This window comes from Ochotona princeps, chromosome 6 (genome assembly GCF_030435755.1).
Source record: "Ochotona princeps isolate mOchPri1 chromosome 6, mOchPri1.hap1, whole genome shotgun sequence".
Classification (NCBI taxonomy): Eukaryota; Metazoa; Chordata; class Mammalia; order Lagomorpha; family Ochotonidae; genus Ochotona; species Ochotona princeps.
Genome location: NC_080837.1, coordinates 17,051,677 through 17,076,318, shown reverse-complemented (window position 1 = coordinate 17,076,318; position 24,642 = coordinate 17,051,677). Strand labels below are relative to the sequence as shown.

Genomic DNA, 24,642 nt, shown 5'->3' with positions numbered 1-24,642 from the left:
TAAGTGGCCCCAGTGAGGTGATACCATCCTTTCTGTTCCTAATGATTTTCAGTCAAGGACTCCAGCTAGACCTGATGACCTCTGCCAAGCTGCCTCCTGCAGTCATGGCTGCAGCCTGTGGTTACCTCAGCAAAAGGAAAGGGAGGATGTGTGATTTCAGGGTGTGGTGAGCCAGCCCTTGTTGCACTATACCAAGTTTCCATGGTGCAAGAACTTGTAGAGGGGAGGCGGAACTGTGTCAGATCTTCAGTGATCTTGCGCAGCCACCCTGTCCCCACTGGCTGCGGGTGGAGTGCTTTGCTCTTGCCGGTTTTTTTCCTTGCCTAGTTTTAACAGTGCCAGATCTACTCCCACCATTCCTCAGGTTAGAATTTACTTGTGAATGATTTCAACTGGTTTATTGTATTTCTTCTTTAAATTCTGTGGAGACAGAGTACCATGGCTGTATGAAAATTGTTCCCAGATAATGGGTATTCATTACCTTGTGCTTTCTTTGGCCCATAAAGTCCTGAATGATCCCAGAAATAAGATTGAAGGTTGTTCTTTCCTGTCAATTCCAAAGTTGAATGAAAAATGTGAAGACACCATTTCTGTAGCAGTGGTCCCCAAATATTGCTGTATATTGGAGTGAAGTGGCAAGAATTTTTAAGATCCTAATGTTTGGGTTTCTCCCAATTAAATTAAATCAGAATGCCTGCAGATAGAAACCAGGTACCAGTTTTTTCTTTGAAAGATTCTGAGATGCTTCCATTGTGCCGCCCGCAGCATAGCTCCATGAGCCCCCAGCGCTCAACACTGTTCCGGTGGAACACCTCATGGAGTTATACTCTCACTTGGCATGTAAATAAAGGATTCCTGGTCAATGCAGGTTCTCTTTGGAAGTGTCTTCTCTATAGGAACAATATGCTTCTGCCTTTCAGTTTTTGGCTTTGGAAGACTCATGCATAATTTGAGCTTTCCCTGCAGTCAGATCCATGATTTGGAGCTGAATGGACTGCTAGGACAAGTCAGATAAAGGCCTGGAGATGCAGTTAAACTGATTTAGGGTTCAGCCTTACATGAGGTTTGGTAGGTTGTAAGAATTTATAGCATGGGTCCTGGTGCAGTGGCTCAGTGTTAAATCCTTACCTTTTAAGTACCAGGATTCCATATGGACACCAGTTCATGTCCCAGCTGTTCCATTTTCCACGCTGCTTCCTGCTTATGGCCTGGGAACACTGTTGAGGATGGCCCAAAGCCTTTGGACCCTGCATCCATATAGGAAACCCATAAGAAGCTCCTGGATCCTGGCTTTGGATTGGCTCAACTCCAGCTGTTATGGCCATTTGGGGAGTGAACCAGCAGATAGAAGAGCTTTCTTCTGTCTCTCCTTTTGTCCGTAAATCTGATTTGCCTTTCCTATAAAAATAAATACATCTTTAAAAAATAAAAAAATAAGTTATATCATGGGACAATGTGGATAAAGGATTTTCTAATAATTTTCATTGTAATAGGTAAATTTGGGACCAAGGTTTTCCCAAGGTTTCTGCCAAAGTGCCAGATATTACCTCATGACAAACCTGTAAAAAGAGAATGATTTTCATGTAGTAACTGTGAACCTATACCCAATTTAGGAAGAAAATGTTAACCAGTATTCCAACCACAAGAGATCATAATTTTCCCTAGTCTCTTGATTTCAAAAGGCTATTCCCAGAGCATCAACTGGTTCACATGAGTGCCGGTCTGGAGGTGAGCCAGGCTGGGCTAGGCTGGGCTAGGCTGTAGCACCCACTGGCGAGAGCTGGATACAGGCTAGTCAGGTTGGGGCACAGCACCCATCAGCACATGTGAGATCCAAGGCTGGGAGTGGGCCTGGAAGAAGAAGTTGGGAAACTCCCATGCTAGGCAGCATCTCCCATTGGTGAATGTGAGACCCAGGACTGGAAGGAGGCCAGGCTAGACCGACTGGACTGCATCACCCTTCACCATATGTGTGAGCTCTGTCTGAGGCGGGTTGGGCGAGTTTGGCCCAGCCATACACTGTCATGACCAAGAGCCAGGACAGGTACAAGCCAGACTGGATTGGACTGCAACACCTGTCAGTTGTTATGAGGGCTGCAGGCGGGCCAAGCTGTAGCACCTGTGAATGTTGAGTACGAAGGCCAGCCATCTCAGACTAGACCACAGCACTTGCTGGCACTGACTTCCTAGGTTTGCTAGCAGGAAGCTGGCTCAGACACAGAGTAGCCAGTATTTGAACTGACACGCTGATATGGGATGTCAGCCATGGTGAAATAGCAGCAGCAGCTTAACCCCCTGTGCCAGCTGGCCCTTGTTTTGTTTTTAACAAATTGGCACCCCTCTCTATGTATTTTATAACCTCTGTTTAGAGGAGTATGCCATGATAGTTTTCCCAGAACATTAAGTGGTATCTTGTAACATTTGAAACACAGTAGTCCATACATCCTGACTCAATTATTGTATCCTCCCCTTTTCTATGATTTTAAAAAACGCTTCTGGGGACTGGTGCACAACCATCCCATAGGGATGCGAGTTTCAGTCCCTGTGGCTCTCTTTAAAGCTAGTTCCATGCTAATAGCCTGGAAAGGCAGCAAGGGCGGGCCCAAGTGTTTAGGCCCCTCCACCCATGTGGAACACTCAGAAGAAATTCTTGGAACATGATTCCAGACGACCCCAGCTCCAGGCATTGTGGCCATTTGGACAGTGAACCAACAGATGGAAGAACTAACTCCGTCTCTCTTTCTCTTGTTATTTCTCTGTAACTCTGCCTTTCAAATAAAAAGAAATATATCTTTTTTTTTTTTCAATATACTTCTGAAACTTTCCACCTTCTCAAGAACTGAGCTTTGTTTCTTCAGTCAACAATAAGGTACCTCACACACCAAGGGAATATTATTATATGTTTCATAATAATAACTTAGCAGACCTAATGCAATAGCCTAGTGACTAAATCCTCTCCTTGCATGCTCTGGGATTCCATATGGGTACCAGTTCATGCCCTGGCTGCTCTACTTCCCATCCAGCTTGTTGCCAGAGAAACCAGTAGAGGATGTCCCAAAGCCTTGGGACCCTGTACCCAAGTGGGAGACCCAGAAGAAGCTCTTGACTCCTGCTTTGGATTGGCTAAGCTCCATGCATTGCAGCCAGATGAAGAGTGAACCAGAGGATGGAAGATCTTTCTGTCTCTGTGTCTTCTTTCTGTATATCTGCCTTTCCAATTAAAAGAAATAAATCTTTAAAAAAATATCCTTGCAATGTTGGAGTTCTGAGTTTCTGTTTAATCCTTTTCCTCTCTATATCTTCTTGCTGCAGTTTGCTTACTTTGACAATTTTGCTTTCTTCCTGTCTGCTATTTTTGCATACAGATTTTTTTTTTTTTACTGCTCTGTTCCTCTTCTGGTAAAGAAAAGTCAAACATAAAATCAATAATCCACTCCTCATCCAAAAATAAACCTACAGGTGTTGATGTCTTTTACCTAGTCCACAATTTTATTCTCAAGTGTAATACATAGACCACTTTGTGTTTTACACCTGGAAATGTGAGCTCCTAGGAACCAAGCATTCTCCTCTTGAGAGGCAGCATAATTAGGCTACAGTTCAGAGACAGACTGATTAAAAAATTTAGTTCTGCTCTGTACCCTATTTAGCCTGTATCATGGGAACAAATTACTCTGAGCTTCTGTTTCCTCATCTGTAAATTGGGAACAATAATACTATTTGAAAGTTATTCAGAGGATTAAATATGAGCTAATATAAAGAAAATTCTACAGTGCAATAAGTGGTAAGTGCTGGGGCTGGTGTTGTGTCACACAGTACATCAATCTGCTGCCTGCAGTGCTAGTGTCCCGTATGAACACTGGTTCAGATTCCAGCTGTTCCACTTCCAATCCTGTTCCTTGAGAATGTGCCTGGAAAAGCAGCAGATGTCCCACATGCCTGGGTGCCTGTACCAAAATGGGAGATTCAGATGGAATTCAGACTCCTGGCTTTGGTCTAGTCCCAACCATTGTGAACATTTGAGGAGCGAACCACTGAGGGAAGATTCAGAGATCTCTCTCTCTGTCTCTCTCTGTCTCATCCTTTCAGTCTGTGGTGCTGCCTTTCCAATAAACAAAAAATACATTCTTTTAAAAAATGATAGCTGTTGGGCCCGGCGGCGTGGCCTAGCGGCTAAAGTCCTTGCCTTGAACGCCCCGGGATCCCATATGGGCGCCGGTTCTAATCCCAGCAGCTCCACTTCCCATCCAGCTCCCTGCTTGTGGCCTGGGAAAGCAGTCGAGGACGGCCCAAGGCTTTGGGACCCTGCACCCGTGTGGGAGACCCAGAAGAGGTTCCTGGTTCCCGGTTCCCGGCATCGGATTGGCGCGCACCGGACCATTGTGGCTCACTTGGGGAGTGAATCATTGGATGGAAGATCTTCCTCTCTGTCTCTCCTCCTCTCTGTATATCTGGCTTTCCAATAATAATAAAATCTTAAAAAAAAAAAAAATGATAGCTGTTAAGAGAAATTTGTTTTTACTACCATCACTCAAATTTTTTTTGATTCATTTATCTGGAGTTAAGCATCTACTTTTTGTATCATTAGGAATTAGGAGACTTCTTTCATGACTTAGTGGGATTTTATTGGAGTTAATTGAGTCAAATTCAGCATGTGAAAGTACTTATAGTCTGGACTGCTTCTAACAGGTCATCTCACAAGTGCAGGAGGAAGAAAGAAGCTAATTGCAAAACCTAGAGCAACTTCTAATTTGTCTGGAAGTGCATAAATAAAAATACAGAATGTGAACCACTGTGCCCAATACAGTAGCCTAGTGGCTAAATTGTTGCCTTGCATGCACCGGGATCCCATATGGGCACTGGTTCATGTCCCAGCTACTGCACTTCCCTTCCAGCTCCCTGCTTGTGTCCTAGGAAAGCAGTCAAGGATGGCCCAAAGCCTTGGGACCCTGCACCTGCGTGGGAGGCCCAGAAGAAGATTCACATCAGTTCAGCTCCAGCCATTGCTGCGACCTGGGGAGTGAATCAGCAGATGGAATATCTTTGTCTCTCCTTCTCTCTGTAAATTTGCCTTCCCAATAAAAATAAATAGCTTTTAAAAAAACGTGAACCCACTCCACCTTTGGTTGGGCAAATTTAGACTTTTTTTTAAAGATTTATTTATCTTTATTGGAAAGGCGGGTATACAGAGGAGAGACAGAGAGGAAGATCTTCCGTCCAATGTTCACTCCCCAAGCGGCCACAAAGGCTAGAACTGAGCCAATCCAATGCCAGGAGCCAGGAGCTTCTTTCCGGGTCTCCACGCAGGTGCAGGGTCTCAAGGCTTTGGGCCATCCTCTACTGCTTTCCCAGGCCACAAGCAGGGAGGTGGATGGGAAGTGGAGCTGCCAGGGTTAGAACCAGTGCCCACATGGGATCCCAGCACGCAAGGCGAGGACTTTAACCACTATGCTATCGCGCCGGGGCCCTAGACATTAATTTTTAAATGTATACCTAATTAGGTAAAAATATATATGATGGGTTAGGACTTTCTGGTTACTCTGATCCCATAAATGCAGTATAGAAATGAAAGTAAATGAATGTACTTAGAATAAAGCATCAAAAATACTGAAAAAGTTATAGAACATTGAGAAGAATTTTGTGTAGTGTTTACACCTTTAACCAACAATGAGAAAAACTAATATAATTGTAAAATGGAATATTTATTTAATGCTTATTATGTGTGTTTTAGAGTAAAGGGATAATGTTTCATCATTTATTGAAAACCAATGTAAAGCTGTAAAATTACCACTTGTACTAACCTAGTAGAATCTTCCAAGCAATCCAGGAGCATGTTCTAATTCATAGACAAACCAATAAATGTGGTAAGGAATTTTTAATAACAGATGTTGGGAAAGCCCTCTCTGTGATGATGGAAAATTAATTTAGAAGCCCACCTAAAAGTGTCTAAAAATAGGTATAAACAGGTATACATATATGCACAAATATCAAGATTTATTGAAAGGAAAGGCATTAGTATACAAGTGAATATATTGATTCCTTTTTTTTTTTAAGATTTATTTATTTTATTACAGTCAGATATACAGAGAGGAGAGAGACAGAGAGGAAGATCTTCTGTCCTATGATTCACTCCCCAAGTGAGCTGCAACGGGTCGGTGCGCGCCAATCCGAAGCCGGGAACCTGGAACCTCTTCCGGTCTCCCACGCAGGTGCAGGGTCCCAAAGCTTTGGGCTGTCCTCGACTGCTTTCCCAGGCCACAAGCAGGGAGCTGGATGGCAAGTGGAGCTGCCGGGATTAGAACCGGCGCCCATATGGGATCCCGGGGCATTGAAGGCGAGGACTTTAGCCGCTAGGCCACGCCGCCGGGCCCGATTTCTTTTTTTTAAAATGTGTTTATTTGAAAGGCAGAATGATAGAGAAGAAGAGATCGACCTTCTGTCCATTTGTCACTCCTCAATGGCTACACAATGGACAGCGCTGGCCCATGCAAAAAAGCCAAGAGCCTAAAACACGTCTGGGCTTCCCACATGGGTGACAGGAGTCCAAATTCCTGGGCTCGCTTCAGCTGCCTTCCCAGATGCATTAGCAGGAAGCTGAAGAAGTGGAGCAGCCAGAACTTGAATTGGCATCCATGTCACATGTGGCATCCTACCTACCCCCACTGTGCTACAATGCCAATCCCCATATCCTGATGTCTAAATCAGAAAAGGCTATCTAAACACAAAAATAATGGCATAAATGACACACAAAAAAGATTTCATTATTATGTCAAAACACATCTTCACCTTTGTCTGACACTACTGCTTACTTTTGAAATAGGGAGAATTAAAAGAAATTGTACCCTGTCACATTTTGGCTGTATTATGCCAAATAGGGAGCTTTGCTTCCTGAAACTTGTAGGGTGATTTTTCTCATTTACTTTGTATATGGGAGCTCATTTTCAGGAAGTTTTATAGCTAAGGCATCTTTAAATATGTGCAAATAATACCACCAACTAGTGTATCATAAGAGGCCTATTAATTATACAATCAGCAGATTTCATGTACCACTCCTCCTGAAAAGATCACTTTGGGTAAAAGGCAGTTGGCAACTAGAGCAGCTCTTCTGCAATCTGCTTGTTTGTTACTAAAAAGGCAGGTCATCTCTATAGGTGCATGCTTCTGTGTTGGATTATATAGGAGCAGCAAGCCATCACTCAGTTCCTATTTAATATAGGGATTCCTCAGCCAGTTGATCCTCTAACATTGGAGGAGAAAGAGTGTACTCTCAAGTACTTTGCAAGGAAGAAGCACCCTTGAGAGAACAAAGACATAAGGTAACCTGCAGGTTTGGAAGTTGTTCTGGCAGTGATAGCTAGTGGAGAGGACCTGGTAGAAGTTTCTCACAGATGTTCTCCCAATCCTAATGCTGTAGTTTTGTGCAGAGCACTCCCCTCTTGGGAAGGAAGTCAAAGGTGTTTCTTTTTCTCTTTCTATGGTACGTATTTCTTCTCTGACCTTAACCACTGGTCACCGCTATCCTATCCAACTGTCTATGTGTTAGAAGTTCAGTTATTCAGAAGTTTAAAAACAAAACAACTCAGAGGCCAACATTCTGGCACAACTGATTAAGCTACCACTTATGAAACTGGCACCCATTTTGGAGTGCTGGTTCAAGTCCCAGCTGCTTCACTTCTGATCCAGTATCCTGCTAATGGACCTGAGAAGAGGAAGGTGGCCTGAGTACTTGGGCCCCTACCATCCATGTGGGAAACCCACATGGAGTTCTTGGTCTCGACTTTGGCCTGGCCCAGCCTTGGCTGTTGTGACCATTTGGGGAGAGAATTAGCACTTTGCCTTTAAAAATAATAAATAAATCTATTTAAAAAATAAAATCTTAGAGCCCATTTTATGCTTTCAAATCATTTTACTATATCATATAAGTCTGTACAGAGTGTACAGTAGGGCTCTTCCTGGATAGGCCCTCCAGCTCTGTACCTTTTTGGAGAACAAGGCTTATAGAGTATGCCCAGAGCTCAGTGCTGTGGCATATGGAGTAAAGCTGCCACCTACACCATGGCATCCACTTCATGTCCAGGCTGTATCATGTCCCATCCAGCTCTCTGCTACTGGTCTGAAAAAAGCAACAGAAGATGGCCTAAGTGGTTAGGCAGGGGGGGATCCGGATGAAACTCCTGGATTCACCCTACGCGACTGCAGCCATTGCAGTTATTTGGAGTGTGAATCAGAGGATGGAAGAAGTCTCTGTGTCTTTCTCCCTCTCTCTGTAATTCTGCCTTTCAAATAGACAAATTAATCCTAAATAAATGAATAAATGTTCTTAGAAATAAGTATTTAATTTAATTTTAGCCTTTAAAAAAAAAAGGGCAAATATACAGAGAAAAAGACAGAGAGAAACGGAGAGAGAGAGAGATCTTCCAGCCACAGGTTCACTTCCCAAGTGGCTGCAGTGGCCAGAGCTGAGCTAATCCAAAGCCAGGAGCTTATTTCAGGTGTTGCACATGGGTACAGGGACCCAAGGACTTGAGCCATCCTCTTCTGCCTTCCCAAGCCATCAGCAGGGAGTTGGATCAAAAATGGAACAGCCAGGACAGAAATTGGCACCCATAAAGGATGCTGGTGCTAGCAGATAGAGGATTGGACTGTCCATCCACAGAGCCAGACCCTAAAAATAAATATTTTAAAAAATAAAGTTTGTCTAACAGAAATTTAATTTAAAAAAAAAAAAAAAGAAAGAAAAAGACAGGATAGAGAGAAACAAATCGGACAGCTGCAACAGCCAGGCAAGACCAAAAAATAATGAGCTTTTCACTCCATTCAGTCTCCCATATGGGCAGCAGGATTTAAGTACTTGAATCATCTGCTTTCCTAGGTGAATTAGCAGGAAGCTAGATCAGCAGTGCAGCAACAGGACTTGAACTTATGATGTGTTAAGTCTCATGTAGGGACTTAACATACTGAGTCAGAACACCAGTCCATAAACATGTTTTAAAATATAGTATTAGTCTCTTTTAAGTTTTTAGTTTTGTTATTATTTATTTGAAAGTCACAGAGAGGGAGAGAGGTGTTCATCTGATGTTTCACTACCCAAATAGCCACAGTGGAGCTTCCTGGTCTCCCATACACGTGCAGGGTCCCAAGGCATGGGGCCGTCTTCCACTGCTTTCCCAGGCCACAATCAGGGAGCAGGATGGGAAATGGAGCAGCTGAGACACAAATATGGGATCCTAGAACCCATATGGGGTCCCAGCATCTGCCAAGTGAGTATTTAGCCACTGAACCATCACGCCGAACCCTGTACTTGCTTTATGTTCAAGTTTCGTTCCCTTCGTTTTAAATTGTAAGCCAATAAATGCCCCGCTCTGTCACCTGCAAACACATACAGATGCATCATCCCTGGTTTAGTGACTCTGTAGACTGAATGATAAGGTACTAGAATTTACATTTTCTATGATTTCAATTTCTTGACAGTGTCCAGAATTTCACACTTGTCTACACTTGCAGCCAAAGGGCTATAAAGTTGATAGCAGAGCCATCAAGTTGCTAATGAGTCATAAATTACCTCTTACTCTTGTAAATGTTCCAGGAAACTTGAGTTACGAATGACAATATGATTGTTTCAGCACCATCTAGAGGAAAGTCTAGAAATATATAAATGCTGTTTCACTATTATCAATAGTTTATTTATTTTTTAAGATTTATTTATTTTATATTGGAAAGTCAGATATACAGAGAGGAGGAGAGACAGAGAGGAAGATCTTCTGTCCTATGATTCACTCCCCAAGTGAGCTGCAACAGCCGGTGCTGTGCCGATCCAAAGCCAGGAACCAGGAACCTCCTCCAGGTCTCTTATGCAGGTGCAGGGTCCCAAGACTTTGGGCCATCCTTGACTGCTTTCCCAGACCACAAGCAGGGAGCTGGATGGGAAATGGAGCTGCCAGGATTAGAACCGGCGCCCATATGGGATCCCGGTGCATTCAAGGCGAAGACTTTAGCCGCTAGGCCACGGCGCCGGGCCCAATAGTTTATTTTTTAAAGGTGTATTTATTTTCACTCGAAGGACAGATTTTACAGAGAGAGAAGGTGAGATAGAGAGAAGACCTTTCTTTTGTATTAGTTTACTCCCCAAATGGCCACAGCAGCTAGAGCTAAGATGAGCTAATCAGGAGCCAGGAGCTTCTTCAGGTCCACTATGCTGGTGCAGGGTCCCAAAGCTTTGGGCTGTCCTCCACTGCATTGCCAGGCCACAAGCAAGGATCTGGATGGGAGATGAAGCAGCTGGGACATGAACCGGCACCCACATGGGATGCTGGCACTTGAAGGGAGAGGATTAGCTTTCTAGCCACCACACTGGCCGCTCAATTATTTATTTAAATCTAGACATCTAGACTTCACCCTTCCTATGCTTTTTTTTTTTTACTAAATATGTTATATGTCAACATTTCATTCACTTGACAATTCTACCAAACTGTTTTTATTTACTGCCTGATAGCATGTTTTCATTTTATGTATTTATCCCATTGGGCTGTAAGATACATATAAATGAATTGGGATTAATTTTATGTATCTTTACACCCCTACCTGCTAGTAGGAACTCAGAAGTAGGTATAGACATTACAAACAACTTTTAATGGGTTAAATATCCTATAGCCATACAGGTAGCTCCTGAGAAATATTGAGGAGTGGTATCTTTAACACAATACAAAGTAAATTAAAATATGTTAAATCAAAATAATACACATAATATAAGAAAAATGTGAACAAAAATGTACACATTAAACATAGAATGGCTCTCAGGAGGTGAGTATTTGGCTTAGTGATTTAGCTGCTGTTTTGAGGGTGACCCTATTGTGGTACAAGGGACTCAGCTGCATCTTGCAGTACTGGCATGCTATTTCAGAGCACCAGTTTGAGTCCTGACTGTCCTGCTAATGCACCTTGCAGAGCCCCAGATGATGACCTGAGTGCTTGGACCCTTGCCACACATGTGGAAGAGCTGGATGGAGTCTCAGGCTCCGGGCTTCAGTTTGGCTCAGCCCTGGTTCTTGTGGCCATTTGGAGAGAGAATCAGGCAACGGAAATTCTCTGTGTCTCTTCCTCTCTCTCATTCTGCTTTTCAAACAAATACATCTTACATATTGTTTAGAATGTCCCCAACCTTTATAAAATACCTGTTTCCCTTTCCAATACCAACTTGCTGCTTTAAGCACACCCTACGAGGCAGCAGGTGATGTCTCAAGTCCTTGTGTACCTGCCATTCATGTGGAAGACCCAGGTTGATTTCTGTGCTCCTGGCTTCAGCCTGGTCAGCTCTTGGCTATTTCAGATATTTGACTAATGAAATAATGCTGAGATATCTCTGCTCATCTCTCCCCCTCTCTGGCTTTCAAGTAAATAAGCACATTTATGTAGAATAGAATGGGTCGGAGTGGTTAGCTACAGCATAATTCTCTAAAATGGGGTAAATAATTGAATAACAAAACAAAGCTAAAAACAAGAACCTCTCTGTTATTACCAGATTCAGAAAACAGCATGTATGAACATCAGCTGTTGGAAGATAGTAAATGAAGCAGCCCAACATAAAACCAGAAGTACTTTTAATTGCATTCAATTCATGTTTTTTTTTTTAACTTGCGAACACTGACATACAGGTGCAAAAATAAATCTTCTTTTGCAGCCCAGAACTCATTGATCAATATGGGTTTTGATACATACAAGCAGTAATTGGAAAAAATAAATTATTATTATTATTATTATTATTATTAGAAAGAATTACAGGGGAGAGAGGAGGAGAGGAAAGAGAGGAGAGAAGAAGATCTTTCATCTACTGGTTAACTCCCCAAATGACTGCAGTGGCCTGGGGTTGGATCAGGCCAAAACCAGGAACCTGGAACTCCACCTGGGTCTCTCATGCGGGGGTAGTCCAAGTGCTTGGGGCATCTTCCACTGCTTTCATAGGTGCATTAGCAGAGACTTGCATCTGAAGTGGAAAATCTAAGATTCAAATGGGCATTCATGGGATGCCAGGTGTAGCAAGGGACAACTTAACCCAGTGCTCCACAACAACAGCCTAATTAGAAGTTTTTATCTTATTTTCTGTAACGTATTTTACTACATTAACCCACCAATCATGACAATCAACAAATATTTGCCTTTATCTTTATTTATTTGAAAGACACAGTGACAGAGACAGAGGGAGATCTTTCTAGCCCTTGGGTTATTCCCCCAAGTTCCTGCAACAGTTAAGCCAGGCCAAAGCCAGAAATCCAAAGCTCAATACAGATCTTCCGTGTGACAAGGACCTAAATATTTGAGCCATCACCTGCTTCCTCCCAGGATCTGCATTAGCTTGAAGCTGGAATTGGAGTCAACCAGGAGTCACACAGGCATTTCACTTGGGATACCACCCCAAGCATCATCTTAGCCACTGCCCCCAAAAGTGCTTATGTAGCATCAATTATGAAACCAACTTCTCAACACAAGCTGTTCTCTGACACACGGCCTCAGCTTATCATCTCAGGGAGTTACTGTTAGGTATAATGTTCATCCCAGATCCTTGTAGGATTTACAACATCCTCTGTTATTTCTCTGACATCTCATACTTCAGGCTACCCCCACAACATACAATCCAAGTGGCAGCTTAACCATCTAAGCCACAACACTCACACACACACCCCCATTTTTCCTTAAGATTTATTTATTTTTATTGGAAAGGTGGATTTACGGAGAGAAGAGCAGACAGAAAGATCTTCCTTCCTCTGGCTCACTGCCCAAATGGCCTCAACAGCTAGAACGAGGAACCATTTCCAGGTTTCCCACGCGGGTGCAGGGTCCCAGGGCTTTGGGCCATCCACTAGTTTTCCCAGGCTACAAGCAGGGAGCTGGATGGGAAGTGGAGTAGCTGGTTGATGAACTAGTGCCCATAGGGGATCCTGGTGCTTGCAAGGTAAGGATTTAACCACTAGGCTATCGCTCCAGACACTGTCTTCCCTCCTTCTGCCCCCAAAGTAACTTTTAACAAATATTAGCTCCCAGCCCAGGAATAGAACTATGGATCTTCTTAGCTTTTTTTTTTCTAATCTCAGTGTTTATTACAATAGTAATAAAAGTCTGACAAGTAATAGTAAATAAGTTAAATGAATCTTCATCCACACAAGATAGACACTGTTCCATTTGATCAGCTGTTAAGGAACAATTTATCCTAAAACAGATTTTCTGAAAGTACTGTTGTACACGGTGACTATAGGTGAGAAATTCATAAGTGACAGGTGGGTGGTCTGTCTCAGGATCTCTCATGTGGTTGCCATCAGTTGACTATAGCTGCATTCATCTGAAAGCTTGTTCGGGGCAAGAAAATCATCTTCAGTGTTGGTTCATACATCATTATTGACAAGAAGCCTCAATTCCTGGCCACGTAGACCTCTCTGGGACTGCTTAAGTGTACTCACAATGTGGCAGCAGGTTCATTCACAGGAAAAGCCACGGAGGACTCTACAATAATGCCACTATCTTTTGTCACCTAGTCTCATCGTTTCTGCCATGTTCTGTTTGTTAGAATCAAGTTGCTAATAGCAGCCCATGGGAATCAGGGAAGCGTATGAAAGCATTTATAGATGTATTTGTAACTACCACAGTCAGGCACCCTGAGACTCTGAATTGAATAAACACACTACCCCCTGGAGAAAGTAAGAGAGGATTTCAGAGCAGTGCTTATCTTGCCACTGGTATTCCTCCTTATAATGCCTGTACTCTTAATTAAAAGAAATATTTTTTAAGATTTATTTTTATTTTATTTTTATTGGAAAGTGAGATATATAGAGAGGAGGAGAGATAGAGAAGATCTTCCATCCATTGATTCATTTCCCAAGTGGCCACAACAGCTGGAGCTGAGCCAATCCAAAGCCAGGAGCCCAGAGCCTCTTCCAGGTCTCCCACACTGATACAGGGCCCCAAGCAGGGAGCTTGTGTTCCCTGGGATGAGAAACAGGGCTGCCAGGTTTAGAACCAGTGCTCATATGGGATCCCAGCATGTGCAAGGCAAGAACTTCAGCTGCTAGGCTACCGCTACAAACTTTTTTAAAAAGGAACTAGTGAAATAGGTCCCAGTGTGAACTTCTGCCTACAAGCACCCACATCCAATGTGAATGCCAGTTCGTGTCCTGAAAGCTCTACTTCCCTTCCAGCTACCTGCTTGTGGCCTGAGAAAGCAGTAGAGGATGGCCAGAAGCCTTAGGGACCCAGCTTGCGAGACCCGGAAGGAGCTCCTCGCTCCTGGCTTTGGATCAGCTCAACTTTAGTCATTATAGCCTCTTGGGAAGTGAATCAGTGGGTGTAAAAGTGCTTTCTTTCTCCCCTTCTCTTTGTAAATCTGCCTTTCCAATAAAAATAAATAAATGTTTTATATTAAAAAAAGAATATGTCTTAGTTTTTAGTATTTTCTCTCTAGCTTCTGTGTTATATTTAGGTCAGAGTAGGATTAAATCTAAAAACAAATTAGGATGTATATTGAGGTAGTCCATGAGCCTGTGGAGTGGTAGAAGTGGAGATACAATCAAAATCTAGATGCCTTTTGAGTGTTGAGCCAACAAGTTTATTTATTTTGCTTTAAAGATTTACTTGTTTTTGTTGGAAATGTAGGTTTACAGAAAGGAGGAGAGTGCTCACTTCGGCAGCACATACACTAAAATTGGAACGATACAGAGAAGATTAGCATGGCCCCTGCGCAAGGATGACACACAAAAAGGAGGAGAGACAGAGAAGAAGATCTTCCATCTGCTGGTTCACTTCCCAAGTGGCGACAATAGCCAGAGCTGAGCTGATCCAAAGCCAGGAGCTTTTTCCAGGTCTCCCATGTGGGTGCAGGGTGCCAAGGTTTTGGGCTGTCCTCGACTGTTTTCCCAGACCACTGGCAGGGAACTGGATGGGAAGAGGGGCGGCCAGGACAGGAACCAGCGTCCATATGGGATCCTGGTGCATGCACTGGAAGTCTGAGGTCTCTTGTTTAGACATGGAATGGCAATGTCAAATTTACAATTAGATATGTGCATCTCTAATTGGGGAGAATGATTGAGGCTAGAGATGTAAGTTTGTCTCAAGCACACATGTGGTGACTACAAAAGACCCTCACAAATAACTAGAAACAGAGAAAAACAGGCAGAGGTGGTGACTTGGAAGACAAGTGAAGGAATTATTCCAGGAGGTTATGATCAGCTGCACAGTAAGGTACTAGCAGAAACGGTAACAAGGGGCTCTTAGACCTGGATCAGTCTGAATACAGGAAGGATTAAGGTTTCCGATGTCCTCTGCAGCAAAGCAGTGCTGCTTTAGAACTGGGTTTGTGGGCCCAGCGGCGTAGCCTAGCGGCTAAAGTCCTTGCCTTGAACGCCCCGGGATCCCATATGGGCACCGGTTCTAATCCCGGCAGCTCCACTTCCCATCCAGCTCCCTGCTTGTGGCCTGGAAAAGCAGTCAAGGATGGCCCAATACATTGGGACCCTGCACCCGCATGGGAGACCTGGAGGAGGTTCCAGGTTCCCGGCTTCGGATCAGCGCGCACCGGCCTGTTGCGGCTCACTTGGGGAGTGAAACATCGGATGGAAGATCTTCCTCTCTGTCTCTCCTCCTCTCTGTATATCTGACTTTGCAATAAAAACAAACAAACAAATAAACAAACAAACTACACTTCCAAACTGGTCTGCTGTAGGAAGAAGACTAATCAGCACTCCAAAACCTCATGGTGATTAATGAAATTACATGCTTAGAACTTGATGAACATGCAGGTAACCAGCTAGTGAAACACAAAGCACTAGTCATTCCTGCTATAACGTTTTAGCAGGACTATCTTCAATGCTGAACCTTTCCTTATGTTGTAAATAATAGAAAAAAATATTAAGCTTTTTAAAATGAGAACATTTTTAAAGATTTATTTACTTTTATTTATTTTATTGGAAAGTTGAGAGGAGAAGAGGCAGAGAGGAAGATCTTCCATCCAATGATTCACTCCCCAAGTGGCCTCAAGGGTTGGAGCAGTGCCAGTCAGGAGCCAGGAGCTTCTTTCAGGTCTCCCATGCAGGTGCAGGATCCCAAGGCTTTGGGCTGTCCTCAGCTGCTTTCCCAGGCCACAAACAAGGAGCTGGATGAGGAAATGGAGCTGCCAGGATTAGAACCGGCGCCCATATGGGATCCCGGGGCGTTCAAGGCGAAGATTTTAGCCACTAGGCTACTGCATCGGGCCCTTATTTTATTTTTTTATCTTCAGCCTATTTGCTGCCGTAAAGCTAGTCCCTAGTAGAGAAACTAGGTCTGTTAAGTAATATGTTCTGCTTTTCCTCCCTGTCCTCCTATTCTCCCAGCTGTCTTAACTCAGAACCTTGTAGGAAGCATGTTACACTTCAGCAAAATGTGTTCCCTTTGACATTTAAATAATCCTCCATTTTGTCTTTCCATATTAGGCTCTTTCCCTTCCCCTTTCACATTGCCAGCACTCTGAGCTGTCTTCTTTTTACCTCATTCACTATTGCTAAGGTTTGCAGATTACACCAGAAGAATAAGCCAGATTTATAAACATGTGTTCCCACCCAGCTGTTTCAAAAATAGGAATAACGTTCATCTTCAGATTGTGTGCCTGCTGTCTCTGATCCCCCCTGATAAATGAGGTGCCTATCTCCTAAGTCCTACCTTGTCTACAAATAAATGGACTCTTGAGCTACTTAAATTGACAATGCAGGGAACAGACGTTCAATATAGCCCCATCAGAGTGCCTGGGTTCTGTCCCAGCTCTGCTGGATCCTGAGTCCAGCAGGTATGGGAAGTAGCAGGTAAGGGCTCAAGATCTTCCTTCTACTGGTTGCATTCCTGAAATGCCCACGTTAGACAGGGCTGGGCTTGGTTGGAGTCTAGAGCTCCCCCCAGATCTCACACAGAAGTGACAAGGCTCCCAGAATGTGCAGTACAAGAAAGCTGGCTCAGAAGCAAAGGTGTGGGCAACACAATATGGGGTGTAGGCAACCCAACACCCTCCTTCAGATTGAAAATAGCAATAACAACAAGTTACATGGATACTGCAACAATTGAAGTAGCCTTAACTGGAGGGAGACATTTACTTGAAATCCCTGAGCTAGTAGCCAGAAAAAAATTTAGCCTAATTATGTCTTAGGAGATAATGCCATTTCCTTAAGATTGCTAGCACCCTGGAAAAGGGTACAAATTCTGCCCTTTCTCCCATCTGGATGCTCCCCTGCAATTCTTTATATGTCTTTTATCTAAAGTGAAGGTAAAAAGACATTCCAGGGAAACGCAGTGAAAGAGTTAAGAGAATCCATTAGAGATAGCTATGTCACGCCTTACAGTCTGAAAGATCTGAACTCTAATTATGAGACCTTCAGTAAATTACTTACCATTTATGAACTTTCATGGCCTCATTTGCAAAGTAGTTTTAACAATCTTCCAATGACAGAATTATTGGGAGGATTGTGCTTCCTCTTTGTAACCTACCTTGTTCAGAAAATGATTAGTCAATAAGTATTTGGGGCCCAGCATGATGGCTCAGTGATTAAATCCTCGCCTTGCATGCACTGGAATCCCGTATGGGTACTGGCTCATGTTTCCGCTGCTCCACTTCCCATCCAGCTCCCTGCTTGTGGCCTGGGACCCTGCACCCACAATGGGAGACCTGGAAGATGCTCTTGGCTTCAGATCAGCTTAGCTCCAGCCATTGTGGCCACTTGGGGAGTGAACCATAAATGGAAGACCTTTCTGTCTCTGCTCTTGTAAATCCACCTTTCCAATATAAATAATAAATTAATCTGAAGAAAAATAACCACGCCGGGCCCAATATAGTATAATATGAGAAATACATAGCATATAATAGATCCATAAATGTTTGAAGCAGAATCAAACTGACTAAACCAAAGGTTTTTTCTGATCTAATTTCATTCAAATGAGACTTTCTGGTAGGCTAATCCTGCCCCCTAACCCCCTTGTCTGATTTTATTGTATGATATATTGTCCTAAATTCTATTGCCAAAGAGAATTAAGGGCTGAATCTGGTCTTATTTAAAGCTATGCCCAAGAATTTCATGTAGTTTCATGTAACTACACCCTTTGTGTTGGTTTATTGAAAGCCAGTTGTGTTGATTTAACAATCTTATTTGTTTTTATTTTTAAAATTATTATGGTTATTATTTACATATTTGAAAGCAGAGCAACAGAAAGAGGGACAGAGGCAGGAGTAAGGAGTTCTTTCATCCACTGGTTCACTCCTTTAAAGGAGTTGAAACAGCAAGGGATGGACCAGGCTGAAGCAAGAATTTTGATCACCATCCCAAGCCCTCACTTGGGTGACAGAGGTCCAAGCATCTGGACCATATTCTCCCTTCCCAAGCACATTAGCAGCAAGCAGGACCCAAGCTCACACTCAGTTTACAATGCTACGTTCCAAGTGGTGGCATAACTGATTTCCCTACAATGCCAGCCCTGTTTCTATTTGTTTATATGAAAGGGAGAGTAGAGTTAAAGAGAGAGACAGATGTTTTGCTCCCTGGTCACAATAGTTAGGACTGGGCCAGACCTAAACCAGGATCCTTGCACTCCATCTGGGTCTCCCATATGCGTACAGAGAACCCAGCCCTTGGGCCATCTTACACTATGTTCCCAGGCTCATTAGCAAGGAGCTGATTTGGAAATGAAGCAGAAGGAATTCAAATTGGCATTCCAGTATGGGATAACAGAGTTGCAAGCCATCAGCAACCAGCCCATAGATTTATAATCTTGATACAGTATATGGAAAATGTGCCTTGGAGGGGCTGACACAATGGCTCAACTGGCTAATCTTCCACCTGCTAGAACTAAATCCCTTATGGGCACCATTTCATGTCCCAGCTGCTGCACTTCCTATCCAGCAACCTGTTTGTGGCCTGGGAAAGCAGCAGAGGATGGCCCAAGTCCTTGGGACCCTGTACCCACATGGCTTTGAATCAGCTCAGCTTTAGCCATTGAGCCACTTGGGAAGTGAACCAGCAGATGGAAGATCATCCTCTTCTCTCTCTCTCTCTCTCTCTCTCTCTCTCCCCTTTTCTCTGTAAATCTGCTTTCCCAATGAAAACAAAATTGTTCAACATTTGTTTTAATGTGCTTGGAATTTTCAATCAAGATGACAGTGGGGCTCAAACTTTTGACATACCCCTGTTCCAAAAGAAATAAGAAAAAGTAATGTAAAAAAGGAGAAAATTGAAGAATATGGGCTCAAAACCAAAATAATCATCTCCATAGACCAAAACTAGGAAAGAAAAGTCACCAAGTAAAACTGCAGTTGTGGACTTGGTGATCTGCAGGTCTGGGAACAAAGAGTGGGACTAAAGAATTCCCCCTTAAGGAGATTAGATCTTGGAGCCAGAGAAGTGAAAAGCCAATCCAAAACCAGACTTATGAAAGAAGGCTTTTCCAAGTTAATTGAGAGGTGGGTATTTGACATAACTATTAGGGTGATTATGACACCATTTGTGGGACCTCACTTGAATATCCATCCTCCATCAAAGTGATTGGCTTGAGTCCTAGTTAACTCTGCTTCTCATGCAGCTTCCTGTCCTTGGGGAGGCAGCAGATGATGGCTCAACTAGTCGGGGCCCTGCCACCAACACAGGAGACATGAATGGAGTGTCTGGTCCCGGCTTCACCCTGGCCAATCCCCCTACTGTTGCAGGCATTTGGGGAGTGAACTAGGGGATGGAATATCTTTTTCCTTTCTGTTTTTCTGTCCCTCTGTCTTCCCAAAAATAATTGTTCTTATTTTCAGATTTTATGATTATCTATATTCCAAATGAATCTGATTTTTTTAAAGATTTACTTTTTTTTTATTTGAAAGGCAAATGTACAGAAAGAGACAGAGAGGCAAAAAGCTTGTATCCACTGGTTCACTCCCCAAATGGCCACAACAGCTGAAACTGAGCTGATCCAGAGCCAGGAGCCACAACTTCTTCGGGTCTGCCACATGGGTGTAGGGGTCCAAGGACTTGGACCATCCTCTACTGCTCTCCCTGTCCAATAGGAAGCTGGATCAGAAGTTGAATAGCCAAGACAAGAACTAGTACCCACATGGAATGCTAGTGCTTACAAGTGGAAGATTAGCCTACTAAGCCACTGTGCTAGCCCCAAATAAATCTATTTTTAAAACTCATAATAAAGGAGTTCAACTAGATCAACAGAATATATAATTAGTTTATGTCTTCTACGCTAGCTATTGACACCAATTTATATTTTATGTTTTTAATTTAATGTTACTTTTTATATTGTTTACATAGTTCAAAATGATGCATGCTCATGTGGGTATCTGATTAGGGTGGGTAGGGTCAAGGTATGGAGGAAGATGGGTGGGATAATTTTTTTTTCTCTTGTGCCCAAAGATGGGTACAGGGAGGATACCATTCCTTGCTGTCAAACTACATCAGCATCCAGGGATAGAGAGGATGGTCTTTTGATGACATCTTGGAGACCTTCGTGAGGAAGTGTTCTGAGGGTGTTACTAAAGTGGTTTTAATATTTCTGTGATGATGTCAGTTTGTTGCACCAGGGTTGAGAAAAGTTTTCCAAGGTCTATTGGCTGTATTGGCTGACCCAGGAATATGTTGCAAAGCTTGGCCTGGGGAGTTGTCCAACCTGTTCAGCTTTCCATCCTCTGATGGAGCACTTCATGTCCCATGCTGACCTAAATGAGCTGGTTGTCATGTCCTCCATGGACATCTGGATGTGCTGTCTTCTGCACAGGCATCAGCAACTGAGGAGGCCCAGTCCCAATAGACGCACTCCAAGTTCATACCACATACTTTGTGATTTTCCCTGTGGAGTTTGAGTTTAGCAATCTAGTTGGAGAGTCCTCCAGGAAACCTCACCTTGGGTGACCTCATACTCGTGTGTGTGCCAGCCAGTCAACATACATACTGGTTGGTAGACGCAGCTGCCTGTTCAGTTCCCCCATGGATGCTGCAGCTCAGCTCAGTCAGCCCACTACAGGCCCAGTCTTCATGCACACTGATAGATGCCATGGCCTAATCAGGGCAACTCCCGATTATCCCCACCAAGCCCACCCCTGACCCCAGTGTTTACATGTGTTGGCATATGCTGTGACCTAACCCAGTCTGATGAACACTGTAATTTAAAATATAATAACATTTACAATGGCACTTCCAAAATGAAATACACACACACACACACATTACAAAGTACCTACAGGACTTCAAAGTTGTTCCAAGAAATCGAAGATCCTAGGAGCTGGCGTTGTGGCATTACAGGTGAAAGCTGTCTCCTGTGATATTGACATCCAATATGGGCACTGGTTTGAGTCCTGGCTGCTTTGCTTCTGATCCGGTTCCCTTTTAATGGCCTAGGAAAGCAGCAGAAATTGGCCCAAGTGCTTGGGCTACTGACAGCCTCATGGGAGACCCAGATGAAGCCCCTGTCTCCTAGCTTTGGGTTGGCCCAGCCTAGTCATTGTAGCCATCTCTCCCTCCCTCTCTCCCCCCATCTCTGTGTGTCTTTCTCACACACAGTCTTTCAAATGCTTAAGTAAATACTTACAAATAAATCAAAGCTCTAGATAAAGGCAGAGGCATGCTATATTCACAAATTGTAAGACTCAACAAAGTGAAGATGTCAGTTTTCCTCAAATTCATATAGTGGCTTAATGGAATTCCTATCAACATTTCGGTGAGATATTTTATATATAGAGACAAGATTATTCTAAAATTTATATGAAAAAACAAAGGACTGAAATGCGGAAAGAGGTTTTGGAAAAGCAGAATAAATGAGAAAACTCAAGACCCCTCAGTTTCAAGACTTTATGTAGCCATAGTAGTCAAGATGGTAACTTTCTGATGGGGCAGTCACATAGATGATGAAGCAGAACAAAGCTGAGAAGTAGATTCACATAAATGTACCCTGTTGAATTTTTGCAAATGTGCAAAGGCAGGACCTGGCATGGTGGCCTAGCTGCTAAAGTCCTTGCCTTGAACATGCCAGCATCCCATATGGGCGTTGATTCTAATCCCAGAAGCCCTGCTTCCCATCCAGCTCCCTGCTTGTGGCCTGGGAGAGCAGTCAAGGATGGCCCAAAGCTTTGGGACCCTGCACCCACGTGAGAGACCTGGAGGAAGTCCTAACTCCTGGCTTCGGATCAGCTCAGCACCGGCCACTGCGGTCGCTTGGGGCATGAATCATTGAACCAAAGATCTGATCTTTCTGTCTGTCCTTTCTCCTCTCTATATATATCCCTGACTTTGCAATAAAAATAAATAAATCTTTTTAAAATGTACAGAAGCAGTTTTTCGTTTGAATTTTTGCTCTAATCCTTTGGAACAAGTGAACATTAAGTCTCATAAAAGTTAACTTAAAATTGGATCAGAAACCTTTTCAGAAAACAGAAACAGAAACCTTTTCAGGCAAAAAATGCAAAAGAAAATCTTTAGTGTCTAGGACTACACAAAATTCTTTAAAAAAAAAAAAAAAAGATTTGTTTTTATTGGAAGATCAGATGTACAGAGAGGAAGAGGGACAAAGAGAATTTTCTGTCTGCTGATTCACTCCCCAAATAGCTACAATGGACAGCTCTGGCTGTCATGGGCATTTGGGGAAGTATACCACAGTAGATTTTTCTCCATCTGTCTTGAAATGCTTGTACTACATATTGGAACGTTAGTTCAAGTTCTAGCTACTTTGCAGTCCAGCTTCCTGCTGATGTGCCTGAAAAGGCAACGGGGTGATGGCTCAAGTAGTTGGGTTCCTGCCACTCAAATGAGAGTCCTGGATGATGTTTTTGGCTCCTGGCTTTGGCCTGGCCTAACTCTGGCTGAGGAGTGAACCAGTGGATAGACAATCTCTGTGCCCCTTGCCATTAACATAAATAATAATATTTTGAGGGGAAAAAATGCTAAAGCTGCATAAAACAAAATTTCCTCTATCAGGTTGAGAAAGATCCAAAAGTTTGAGAATCCTGTATTGCTGAAGGGAAGGGACAAGAGGTGTGCATGTGTTCCACTGAAGTGTCTATAACTTAGCATATCTTCCATGAGGCAGTTTGTCCAATCTCCAAATACAGGTGGTCTATAAAACTTTATTTAAATTTTGTATAAAGCTGTTGCACTTTATGTAATAGCAGAAGAATAAAGCAACCTGGGGCCCGGCACGGTGGCCTGGCGGCTAAGGCCTCACCTTGAAAGCCCCGGGATCCCATATGGGCACCAGTTCTGATCCCGGCGGCTCCACTTCCCGTCCAGCTCCCTGCCTGTGGCCTGGAAAAGCAGTCAAGGATGGCCCAGAGCACTGGGACCCTGCACCTCTGGGAGACCTGGAAGGTTCCCGGCTTTGGATTGGTGCAGCACTGGCCGTTGCGGCTCACTTGGGGAGTGAATCATCGGACAGAATATCTTCCTCTCCGTCTCTCCTCCTCTATGTATATCTGACTTTGTAATAAAAAATGAATAAATCTTAAAAAAAAAAGAAGAAGAAAGCAACCTAAATGTTCATTCAGAGACAGCCACAAAAAAGAAGGAAGCCGTTTGTGTAATTCACATGGAATAATCCGGAATGAAAGGGTACATTAAAAAAAGTAACGTACATAAAAAATATGTACATATTGCTATCATTTAAGGAAGGATGTGTAAGCATATGTGCTTATGTTCATATAAACTATCCATGGAAGATAACTGAATGCTTCTGACAAAGTTGCATTGAAGAACAGTGACAAGAGGAAAACTTCATTTTATATTAGTTCTTTTTTTTTTTAACTACCTTTTGCATTTGGTTGTAGAAAAGGGGTGGGGAGGCTGAATGCTATCCCAGGAATACTCATTGTGGTATCAGAAAAAAACACCAAAAAATCAAAATGTCCTTCAGCAGGAAAATACAAATTGTGATCAAACCATCCAGTGAAATACTTGAGCTTATTTAAATGAATGGATTGTGCTTACTTTTCATGACAACCTAGATAAATCTGAAATTTGTAATATTAGGTGAGAAAAGTAGATCTTCACCTGGTAGGATCCCTCACTATAAATTTTGCAAATATAGTAAATAATGATTTTTCAATTGTGATGTTCTTTAGTAAATAGCTGATGGAAGTGGCACATAATCTTATAATTGTATTGAGCACGCTGGTGGGCATATGGGATCTCATTAGGTTATTTGTCCATTTTTAGTGTGTCTGAAATATTGCATAGCATTTTTCTATTTAGAAAATCTGTCTTGACCAGACAATGAAGTCATTACAGTTATTGCCCAGCCCAATGGATCCTGGCAGCATTTGTAGGCAAACCCCATGGAACTACCCTGGCACAATCCTGTTGGTTCAGTTGGTACCAGAGTACCTCCTAAACCCTCCTACAGAATGCAGAAGTCAGCCTTCTGTTCAAGTATAGGATACTCGGGGCCTGGCGCTGTGGCCTAGGCGGCTTAAGTCCTCACCTTGAACATGCTGGGATTCCATATGGGTGCCGGTTCTAATCCCGGCAGCTCCACTTCCCGTCCAGCTCCCTGCTTGTGGCCTGGGAAAACAGTCAAGGACAGCTCAATGCCTTGGGACCCTGCACCCGCATGGGAGATCAGGAGGAAGTTCCTGGCTCCTGGCTTTGGATCAGCACAGCACTGTCTGTGGCGGTC

The 24,642-nt window shown here is 43.2% G+C and overlaps 1 protein-coding gene and 2 non-coding genes across 6 annotated transcripts in view; all 3 read left to right on the top strand.

The window, feature by feature from the left end:
• Positions 1–24,642, top strand: part of ZNF609 (zinc finger protein 609) — a 203,032-nt gene that overhangs the window by 162,260 nt on the left and 16,130 nt on the right. The window lies entirely within an intron of this gene.
• Positions 11,600–11,725, top strand: LOC118759365 (small nucleolar RNA SNORA40). The gene has a single exon (XR_004996157.2). It is a non-coding gene; the product is annotated as a small nucleolar RNA SNORA40 (small nucleolar RNA).
• On the top strand, positions 14,654–14,765 carry LOC118759279 (U6 spliceosomal RNA). Its single transcript, XR_004996083.2, has one exon. It is a non-coding gene; the product is annotated as a U6 spliceosomal RNA (small nuclear RNA).